A 12,592-nucleotide genomic window follows, 5' to 3' on the forward strand; every position below is an offset into this window, starting at 1 on the left:
AATATAAAATAATACTGAATGATAAAATAAAATGTAAATAAATAAAAGGAAGATTTATATCATAAATAAATAAAATACTATACAGATCTAAATACTACAAAGCTTTTAGAAGAGTATATTGGAGAATATCTTTGGTATAATGGAAAATAACCATAAAGTAAAATATTAATAAATTCTACTATATTAAAATGAAGAACTTCTGCTTATAAAAAGACACCTCTTTTTATTAAAAGGAAGCATGGGTCTCTCGCATTTCTGCATGTCTTGTAAGCAAAGGCAATGACTGCCTTTATTCCAAACTACCTCTTCAAAAATGCCTGTATAACAAACAGCATTGAAGGATAGAAATAGTGTCTCCTTATGCAGCAAAAGGCAGATTTCGTTACTGTCCAGCACAATAAAGATAATGGCTTTCTCCAGGGCAATTGTCAGATTTATTTACTGTCCATTTTAGAAGACTGAGGTTCCCGGGTGGTCCGGACGGCTCAGTTGGTTAGAGGGCGAGCTCTTAACAAGGTTGCGGTTCAATTCCTGCATGGGATGGTGGGCTGTGCCCCCTGCAACTAAGATTGTAAAATGGCCACTGGACTTGGAGCTGAGCTGCGCCCTCCACAACTAGACTGAAGGACAATGACTTGGAGCTGATGGGCCCTGGAAAAACACACTATTCCCCAATATTCCCCAATAAAAAATTTAAAACAAAAAGACTGAGGTTCCCTAAGCTAAGGGGTCCTCTCCTATAACGCAATCCATTGTAACCCAATGCGGCATTTGACCCTCTTTGCATCGCCCTGTGGAAATTGGGACTTAGGCAACCAACAACCAAATGCTGTCACTCTGGCTATTGCTTTGCCATGAGTAATAAAGTCCTTTGTGTCTGATCAGGGGTCTTGTTTCTTATTCCAACACCCAGGAAATGTCTTAGCTTGCAAGTAGGATAAAATCTCAGACCCTTCACGGTCTTGACAACTAAGCGTGAATTTGACAACAAGAGTGAATCACTCTTGGCAATTTAAGAGTGAATTAAAAAGAAAAAAACATCCACACAGTAGAAGATATTTTAATCCACGTTACCAAGTCTTTTATTTCAAACATATACAGAACTCCTATAAATAATAAAAAGAAATACAAATTAATGGGAAAAGGGTTAAATACTTGAAACAGGTCTTCACAAAAGAGGATATAACCAAATGGTCAAAAGACATTTAAAAAGGTTTTCAACCTCATTAATAATAAGGAAAATGCAAATGAAACAAATGATACCATTTCATACCCACCAGATTGGCAAATAAATAGTTAATCAGACAATATGAAGCATGCTAACAATAAAATAATCTAGTAAAATTTAAGACACATTTAACCCTATGATTCAGCAATTCTATTCCTAATGCATGACATAAAAATTCATCCATATGTGCAACAGGACACATGTACATAAATGATCACACAATATTTCTCATAAAAACCCCTAAATGGAAACTCAAATGTCTATCAACAGTAGAATGGATAAATTGTCGTATATACACACAATAGAAAACTATACAGGAAGGAAAATGAACAAAGTACAGCAACATAGGCTAACATAGCTTGAATCTTATAAACACGATGATGAGTGACACACTCAAGACTCAAAGAATACGTTCAGTGTGATTCCACTTACATAAAGTCTGAAAATGGGATTAACTACACTATATCCTTTAAGGATGCATACATAGCTATAAAGAAAAGCAATGATTACTAAATGTCTGAGTAGTAGTAGTTACCTCTGGAGGCAAGTAAAGAGGGTATAGTAAAAAAACAAAGACACACAGGGAATTTCCAGAGTGCTGGAAATTTTCTATTTCTTTACTTAAATGGCAGTTACATAGGAATTTCCTTCATAATTATATATTTAGTGTACATTTCTATTCCTGGCATTTTTAATAACTTCTATTATGCTTCACAATTTTAAAAAATTCCTTAAATGACTGGACTATCAAGTCATTAGAGCGTATATGGAATATATAAATTTATGCATATACATTTATACTAATACGTTAAATGGGAAGAATCCTATTTCCTAATTATGGTATTTTCCCACTTCCTTTACTCCATTAGTACATACATAGCAGGTACTCAGTAAGAGCTTAAAGAACTACGAAGATAACTACCACAACAGTACCAAATCAAAGATCGCATGAATCACTTACAAAGATCATCTTATAATAACTCTAGAGAAATTTAAGAATATGGGCTAGTATCATAAACCTTTAAAAAGATGTAGCAGATTAATATTTAACATTTGTATCAAATTTTACATCTCTGCATCATAGATTAAATCACTAAAATGTTTAATTCAGTAGTGAATGCAAATATTATTAGTTTTCATAAGAAAGTATTCATCGCTCTGTCCAGTTTTCTGGGCAACCTACCAAGTAATACATAATTTAAATTTTCTATTTGTTTAATTGCTCCTTCCTATCTTGGTTACCAGATCCACCAACCATTTATGTAATTAAAGGAATTAATCAGCTAAATTACATACAACTTTTGTGGTCCTATTAAAACACTGACTCAGTGTACATAGTATAGATAGATAAAATAATATTTTCAGATTTAAACAAATCTACAGAAGGTGCCAAAAAAATGTATACATATTTTAAGAAAGAAGAAAACTGTATTAAAGTTGTAATGCTCAATATATGCCAATAAGAAAAGATGAATACAAGTCACATTTGACTTCTGCAATTACAAGAGGTACTCAAAGTGGTTACCATCAGTGTCCAGACACTTCTGGTTATGGCAAACTACTGCTTGAACAACACTGACCAGTGTCCACTTTTATAAATTTTTTTGGCACCTCCAGTATTTCTGTATATTTCTAAATAAAATAAAAAATGTGTCAGAGGCTGCTAGCTTTACTGGTTTCCATGTTCTCCTCCTCTTCAGGGCATACACATTGATGAGATCTTTTCAGCTTCCTCTTCAATTAGACATGACCATCTGACTGAGTTTTGACCAATGGGATGTGAGAAAAAGCAATGTGTACTACATTCAGGTCTAGCCTATCAAGACCTCCTCTGTGCAATCCTTTTCCTTCTTCCTCTTCTGCTAACTAGACACAGAGGATCCAGCAGAGGGCTTGAGGCCCTAAAGAATCACGCTTGGATCCTCAAGATTAAAGGTGCCTAGATCACTAACTCATCACATGAAGTCCATTCAATAAATTCCTAAAATAAAGTATTAAGTGAATGAGAAATAATTTTGCTAAGCCTCAGAGATTTGGGGGTTGTTGGTTAAAGCAATTAGCCTATCCTGATGAACACAGAAACATTTATCAATGAGAGTTACAAACACCGCTTTCTGTTTCCAAATTTGTTATTTTTGATACATTCAGGGCCTGCCACTATCCTTTATGACACCTTTGTGTGATTCAGAGATGATTTTAGTAGATAAATTAGAAAAAGGCGCCCCCTCTAGTAGAACACAACTCCACAGGAAACAGCTTGGCAAAGCAACCACATCTGTGTGAAAGAAAGGGGCTCCTTTCTCTAAGGGACTATGACAAGGCATTCAGCTGGGCAAGAAAAGCCAGGATTGCATTTCAGTTTCCTACCGAACCTAGCTTAGCAAGGGCACAAACTGTACAACTGCAGACATACTTCTAGACATCTCTACTATTCCTTTTCCAATAGTAAGAACATAGTGCTCCTAAAGTTTTTACATTTTCTATATCAACTATAATTCAGTAAAAAAGGCACATATTAATTTTTCTGCACATACGCAAGGTAATTTTTAAGGTAAAAAAATAAAAAAATAATTCTTAAAATAAAGATTTAAAATAAAAAATTTAAATTTACGTAGTCAAATTATTCTGATTCCAATAAATTTCAAAAAGAAACCTAGATTGTTTTTTTTAATAAAAACAAATATTAAGTTTCTCATCCTCTTAAGTAAAATCCATTACAAGCAAAATACAGACATACTTTTTACTATTATTAATTTAAAATAGCGGCAAGTTCTAGTTTTCCTGATACTGTGTAAAATTAAGGCTAGGGTCACTACTGTGAGGGATCATAGAAGGAATCCCAGCCTGGCCAAGATATTTGAGCTATCACACTACTTGCTCAAGAAAATCAATTAACTAGGAGCTGAGGTTGCTCATCTGAATAGTATTAATAAAAGAGGTGCAATGGATGTGTCCAATTACAAACAGGACAATTTGTCTTGTTACAAATTTCCTGAAGCCTAACCCATGGAGATTCAACTAAAGGGATACAATTATTGTGAGAATTAATTAAATTGAGGGTACAAAGTGCCCAGCACAGTGAATGGGACACAGTAGATACTTCATTTTTAAGCTTAACTGTAAAATTCTATGACTATTGCCTCTATTATAACTGTTGAGTTCATTTACTAAAAAAAAGCTTTACAAACAATACTTGCAAAGTCACTTCCAAATCTTAATTCCAACCCACAATAACAGAATTCAAACTGTCTTTTAGAGATTAAGCATATATAATCATATATATAAGAGATATATATTAAAATTAGGCAAATGGTGTGTAAATATTGTATATAAAACGATGCACATATTATATACAAAAAAATAATATTCTAGCATATTATACAAAAATATTCTAAAACAAAAGATGGCAAGGAAAGTAAAAAAGACCTCTTGCCTGAATTCCTGCAAGAACTTTCAAGAAGGCCCTATGAACTGATTTTTGGGGGGGGGGATAAATAAATAAATGTGAATAGCCAATCCAGCAAAATGTATTGCAAATAACTACTAACATGGGAATATATATAAACACCAGTATTCAGAGAAATGAAACTTAAAATCAGATACTATTTTTGGTCCAGCTTGGCAAAAAAGTTAATGACTGGCAACATCCACTCCTGGTAAGGGTGAGATGCACCAGATTCTCTTGTACAGTGGTCCTCCCTTATCCGCTGCTTCACTTTCAGTGGTTTCAGTGACTCCCCACCCACCCATTAGTCACTTAGCCATCTAGGTTATCAGACTGACTTTCCTAGTATCGCAATTCAAGTAACACTTATTTTACTTAATAATGGCCCCAAAGCTCAAGAGCAGTGACGCTGGCAATGCAGATACGCCAAAGAGAAGCCAAAAGTGCTTCCTTTAAGTGAAAAGGTGAAAGTTTTCAACTTAATAAGGAAAGAAAAAAATCATATGCTGAGGTTTCTAAGATCTATGGTAAAAATGAATTTTCTACCCGTGAAATTGTGAAGGAAAAAGAAATTCATGCTAGTTTTGCTGAGGGATATCACATTCATATAACTTTTATTACAGTATAGTTATAATTATTCTATTTTATTGTTAGTTATTGTTGTCAGTCTCTCACTGTGCTGAATTTATAAATTAAACTTTACCATAGGTATGTATGTGCAGTAGCTCCCCTTATCTGTGGAGATACGTCCCAAGACCCTGGTGGATGCCTGAAACCATGGATAGTACCAAACCCTACATATACTATGTTTTTTTCCTATACATACATACTTTTTCACTTAAAGGAAGCACTTCACGGCTTCTCTTTGGTATATCTGAATTGCCAGTATCACTACTCTTGTGTTTTGGGGCCATTATGAAGTCAAAAAGGGTTTACCTGAACACAAGCACTGTGCTACCACAATAATCAATCTGCTAACCACATGGCTACTCGGTGACTAATGGGCAGGTAGTGTATATAGCATGGATACACTGGATAAAGGGATGATTCACGTCCTGGAAGAGATGGAGTGGGACTGCGTGAGATTTCATCATGTTACTCAGAACAGAGTGCAATTCAAAATTTTAGAATTGTTTATTTCTGCAATTTCCATTTAATATTTTTGGAACACTGGGCCGCAGCTGACCGCAGGTAACCGAAACCATTGAAAGCAAAACCCCAGATAAGGGGGAACTATTATATAGGGAAAAATGTGTCTGGGAATCCACTGGGGATCTTGGAACGTATGTCCTGCAGATAAGGGAGGACTACTGTAAATCATTAGTAAAAATGTAAATTGCTATAGCATTTAAAAATGTTTACCTATTAGGATATGTTTTTAATCATTTTACCTATTAGTATGTTAAAATTTTTAATGCAGATATGCTTTGCTGCAGGGATGTGATTTTCAGAATTATTAAAATAAAAGCACAAGTATAACAAGACAAAAATGCTGATTGTGGTATTGTTTTCAACTACTTAAATCAATATGGATCAATCAATGCGGATGTTACATAATTTACATCCAAAATATGAAGCAGGATGCTGTCAATAAAATTGAGATCTTCATTCACTTGAGAAAAATACCAATGATAAAAGTATCATTAAATAGGAAAGACAAGATGTAGAAAAAGTTCACGTATGATCCTACCTTTTTAAAAGGATTAAAAAGACTACATAATAAATGAGCACACATAAAAGGGAAAGATTCATACCAAACATAAAAGGATGAATTTGAAAAGAAATAAAAAACAATTAACTTTATATACCTTTGTATTATTTGAATTATTAAAACCACAATTAATTTTTAAATTAAAAAATTCTTATGAAACAGTCAAAATGTCTGACATATGCCCAAATAATAGGACAGAAAAGTTGTTAGCTTGTTTTTATTGTATCTTATCCAAGGTTATAAGAAAAGAATACAATCATCCATAATATTGAATGACATGATACATCTTTGAATTTATATTCTGATAAATGTAACTAGAAGAAGAAACAGAACACAAGCAATCTTTTTTATACTGTCTTGGGTTCATATATTCAGATACAACAAAAAATACCAGCCACTGACAGTACCTATTCACTGCCAAAGATAATGCAAAAAGTCCTGAAATAAAGTATTAAGCCATGATGCAACATAAAACACGTCTATAAAACTGTTCCATGATTTCTAGCAGCAAATATTTCTGTACTTTCTTCTATAAATAGAAATGGAACTCATTTTCTTTTCACTTGACATCAATGTGATACCAGCAAGTACTTTGTAGGACTATACTTATCCAAATGCCACAAAATGTATTGACTTTTTTATAACATGCAAAGCACGGTATCTCTCAGAATTCACTAAGTATCTGCTAAATGACTGTATATACAAATGACTCTGACAATAACACTGTCATCTCATTTCAGCTTAGCAACAACTGTTACTTACTAACCCTACAATTCAGAGGAGGAGAAACTGTTTAAGTAATTTATTTTGGGTGATTGTGTTAACAAATGGCAGACCCATAATTAGAACTCCAATGGTTTTATTCTATTATTTCTTTACAGAGTACATAGCCTATGAAAATATGAGCTATTTCCAAAAGGGCATGAAGTGGAAAAAAAAATCACGAGAGAGGAAGAACAGAAAAACATAATAGAAAAAAGTATGAAAACCTGACAATGGTAGCAAGTCAAACTGTAGAAAGTATTAAGTCAAAGCATTCGAGGCATACCTAGAATAGCAGGATGCATCTGTGTGTCCTGTTTAGTAACTGTAGTTCCTTTCAACAAAAATGATCTCTCACCTATCACATGCCATGTTCCTCAGCATATACAAGACCCAAAATTTACCTCTGGTCTCCCTTTACCAGAGTTGATGACAGTGTATTATTGGTTTATTTTGTTATTCACAGGTTATAGGCATTTCAGAGACAATTCCTGACAGATAAAATGGCTTGGTTAATTGTGCATGCATTGCTATTGCTGATTCAATGTTCTGTTAGAAACCACTCCAAAAATGCCAATGGCTTAAATTAAATGCTAATTTCTTACTCATGAATCAGATTGACCAGAGCATTTCCACTTCAGGTTGTGGGTCAAGTTCAGTTCCCTTTCTCTTATATTTCATTCTGGGACCCAGTCTGAAGGGGCCGTAGTTACCTTGGGGCAAGCTCTCCTTGCGGTAAATGGCAGAAGCACAAAGGAGCTGGAAGAAACTTGCCAGGCCTCTTAAAGTTTCATCTCAGAAACGTCCTACTGTCACTTTCATCTCCATTCTATTGGCCCAAGTAAGCCATATGACAAAGTCCAAAGTCCATGAGTCAGGAATGCATATTTTCACCCCAGGGGAAAGTGTGAGGAAGGATTAGTTGAATTGGCAATAATTCAATATACCATAAACTCTAAGAGAAATTCCCAGAAAACTTTCATTTGTGTTCAATAATGAACATGCAAACAAAGTAAGGTGTTAATTAAGTAAGTCATTACTATCAAATTCTCACATGACTAACAGCGAAGAGGAACAATAAATATGTCACTGACAAAATCAACATGCAAAAACTTCTTAATACGGTTACAATGGGTTGAACTCAATACAATGGCATCTCATAGGAGTAAAAGTCCTGCTGTGGGTTCAGTACAGGATGGAGAAGATCTGACTTAATGGCAAATACGAAAAAGACTCAGGGGTTTTGAATTTAAGCTCAATTAAGAACTACTGTGATAGTGCTTCCTAAAAGGACGATGCAACTTAGCCTGTATTAACAGTAAGAATAACACCACTGAATAACCAGTACATATAAAGTACATCGTAAAACTTAAAAAAATAAAAATAAAAACATAGAAGAAATGTCTGCTCTACTGTGAGCCAATTACATCCATAGAATTATTATTAAATTGGGTTCTGATCTGAGTATCGATATCTGAGGAATAATGACAGAAAACAGATAAGGAAAAAGGTTCAAAACTGAGTTGCATACATAGGTCATTCAAGTGTGAAATTAATAAGTCCACCACAGCATCTCAGGACCGGGAAGGGAAGACTGGGAGGGAGATGTAGACCTTTAGAAGAAGCACAAAGTTGTCTTCAAATTCCTAAAGACTATCATGTACCCAAGAAGGGTACTTGGAGGGAAAGATTTTTGCTCAACATAAATAGCAACTTCCTCACTAGAAGATGAACACCTTGAGAGAGAGTGAAATTACTACCACTAAATTCAGGCAGAGGCTGCCTCTAGTGGTTGGCAAATTTTTACTGTAAAGTGCCATAGAGTAAATATTTTTGGCTTTGCAGGCCATATGATCCCTATGTCAACTGGTCAACTTTGTCAGTGTAGCAAGAAAGCAACCACAGATAACACATAAACAAATGGGCTTGACTATGGCCCCCTAAAATTTACTTAAAAAAACAGGTGTCAGACCAGATGGCTGTAGCCAACCCCTCCTCTACATTAAAGAGAACGAATGTAAAGAGGGTTGGAACATACAATCCTTATACCAATTCCAGCTCCAGGCTCCACAAAAAGTCATTAAAGCAATTCAATGATGTACAGGAATAGGTGGAACAAAAGGGACATTTTATATATATTGATATATCACATACATATGTATGTATACATTTATAAATCATATACAGAAAAAAGATTGCTATAAACATATATGGAATAGGTCACCCTCATTAAAACAGATGCGAGACAGCTGCTGAACTAAGGCTCTTGAACAGGTCCCTATTATAACAGGACATTGGAATAATCATAAAATGGACATCGGAACCCAGGCACTACCGTAATGATTTTTCAGTACCAGGTGAACAAATGAGACGACATTAACAACCCAAGTCTTTACACATGCTTTTCTACCTCTACACAGGGAGATAACAGGAACATTTGCAAACTGCCTCCTTAAAAGTCCCTTTGTGTTTGTTGGATAGTATGTCTCCATACACAAGAATTTGTCCTCATGTATCTCAAACAAAGCAAAAGAAAGTCATAATTTGGTTTCACCCAAGGCCCAGAATTTCAACCCTACGGAAGAAATAAAAAAGTCAGAACATCCCCCAATAGCCCTCCAGTAATTCCTAGTGCAAAGGTACTCCAACTGTTTGTTACTGCTCCACAATAAGTACAGAAATTAAATGTAGGCATTTAGATACTTTTATAACAATTTGATAATGGTTAGTTTGTTAACTATAAGACAAGAGATAAGATAATCTGATAAAACATAAGCATTTATTTCCATAATTTGTCATTTTATAATCATTTAAACTTTTAATCAAAACTAATTTATAATTTAATATTTTTAGTTAAATTAAGTAACTAAATAAGTATTTTTACCTTTAATTTACAGACAGTAAAAGCTTAACTGTACTTTTTTGGCAAGGAAAGATACACTTTCTCTGAATGAGACAGGAGTAGTAAATCAAATAACAATACAAGTTATTTCAAAACAAGGAAGACCAAAGAGTTCATACTAATTTTACTTGTAAGTATAATTGACAGTGAAGTGCTAAAGCCACAGTGTGATATTTGCAGAGATATACTGGCTATAAAATAATAAAACCATCAAAACTGAAGTGGCATTTATATAGAAAATATAAACAAAGAAGTTCAAAACAAAAAAATTAGTTTGAAAATCATGAGTCCTAAATTACAAGGCCAAGAGAAGCAGATGTTCCTTCTTTCATATGTAAACAATAATGCTTTTTAGGCTTCTTATACAGTAATTCTTCAGCATACTAAAACTGAAAAAACAAAACGTATACACTGACATTAGGGAAACACTCCATCAAGATGTTCACTTAGAAATATTCAGTGAATCTGAAACAAAGAACCAACTTCTACTGATGCCACAGTTTGATGCATTGAGGAACCAACTAATGATATGAAAAAATAATTCACAGAACACACAAACCTAGCAAAGTGTTTTCACTAAACATTAATAAATGCAAAGAAAATATGGCAATTCCTTTAGTATATTTGTGATTTGAATATGATGGTGTTGTGAAGGAAGAATTATTTTCAGCTTCGTTGCCCAACATAACTAACTCCAAATTGTAGAAATCTACAAAGGATTATGTACTCAACAAATGTGATTTGGAGTTTAAATTTTGTGTAACAGTATATTCCGTTGGTTTAGCTGCAATGACTGGAATATATTCTGGACAGTTACTCAGATTAGGATTTTATTCCAGAATGTAAATCAATGCACTGCTTCCTTCATGGAGAAACTCTTGTCATGATTTAAAAAAAAAAAAGTCACCTGTCTAAACAGTATGCTTAGTCACACAGTGTAACTGTGGATTACTTAAAGGTTAATGCAATATACCAGAGAATATGCGCCCTAGTGTGACAATATCGAAACTGATCACATACTGCTGTTACTACATGCTGAAGTTCCATGGTGATCAAGAAGAAAAGTTCTGTCAAAAATGAATGATGAAATGAACTCTTAGTGTTTCTGCAAGATAAAAAAAAATTGGCCCTAAGGTTTTAAAGATGTAAATTGGATGGCCAGACTTATTTGTTTTACATATTTGCTATTTTAATGATCTTTATACTTCCATGTAAGGAAGATATACAAATGTTTCTCAATGGCCAATAAAATCAAAGCAAAAAAAGAAGTTAATAACATGAAACATCAGAGTTTCTACAGATATTTATGACATGTTCCATAATATAACAATAATTTTCAATGAAATTGCACATTTGTTAAAAGATAATCACTACACACCTTATCAATTTGACAGAACATTTTCAATCTTTTTCCCATCAAAAGAAGATTCATATATTGGAAATTTATGAATCCAGAATCCATTTCTTTAATTGAGAGGTAATTTAAATTTCACTATAAGTCTGTAAAATAAATTGTTGGAATTTACTACTAATAAAAGATTGAAAAATGAATTCTGAAAATAAAAAATCACTTGCTTCATCTTGGGAAAAAGTTAGACATGAATATCATCAGTTTGTTGAAATTACTTTTAAATCTCTCCTCCAATTCTCATCTACATATCTCAGTGAGTCTGGTTTCTCTACTCTGAATGTTGTTAAAACAAAACATAGGAACAGTTTAGATATACATTACATATGTCTTGTGAGTAGCACTACTGTCAACCCAACCAAGGTTAGATAAATAGCAAGAAGCAAATTTATTTGTCATATTAAATTTTTTATTGATATATAGCGTTTAGAGTATGCACACAGACATTTAATAAATGGGAGTTGCAATGTCAGTCAACTCTGTGTGTAATTAGTACTGTGGAATGACAAAAAAGTTATGACTGTAATAGCAACTCTATATTAATAGGGCTAGAAGATAATTTCAAGTAACAACATTTTCAGTTTTTCTAATTCTTTTCTTTTTCCTTATGCATGACTGTTCTAATATTTATTGAAATGTAATTTGTTATGCTCAACCTAAGTATTTTAAGCTTGCATTTTATATCTTTTTAATTTCATTTTTCCAGTAATTCATTTTTATTGTCCTTGACGAAAGCATCCATTCACAAATTATTAGAAAGAAAAAAGTCCTCTCAATAGGTATTTCAAAAGCATAAAGTCTTTAATGCATTTAATTTGATATAAATAGTCAAATATAGTATGTCCAGTTATTTTATTCATTTAAATTGTGTCCTCATGATAAGTGACTTTAAGTTAGAATTAGTGAATAATACAGAATGCAAAATTTGTTTTTATTAAATTTGTTGGGGTGACAAGGGTTGGTGGAATTATATAAGATTCAAGTGTGCATTTCTACAATACATCATATATATGTATATATATATATATATATGTACATATATACATAAATACATACACACACACACACACACACACACACACACAGTGTTTCCCCAAAAATAAGACCTAACCAGATAATCAGCTCTAATGCGTTTT

General features: G+C 33.4%; 1 protein-coding gene across 4 annotated transcripts in view; it reads right to left on the bottom strand.

Moving 5' to 3' along the window:
- The window catches only part of FCHSD2 (FCH and double SH3 domains 2), a 220,281-nt gene that overhangs the window by 157,419 nt on the left and 50,270 nt on the right, over positions 1-12,592 (bottom strand). The window lies entirely within an intron of this gene.

The sequence above is a fragment of the Rhinolophus ferrumequinum genome, chromosome 11 (genome assembly GCF_004115265.2).
Source record: "Rhinolophus ferrumequinum isolate MPI-CBG mRhiFer1 chromosome 11, mRhiFer1_v1.p, whole genome shotgun sequence".
Classification (NCBI taxonomy): Eukaryota; Metazoa; Chordata; class Mammalia; order Chiroptera; family Rhinolophidae; genus Rhinolophus; species Rhinolophus ferrumequinum.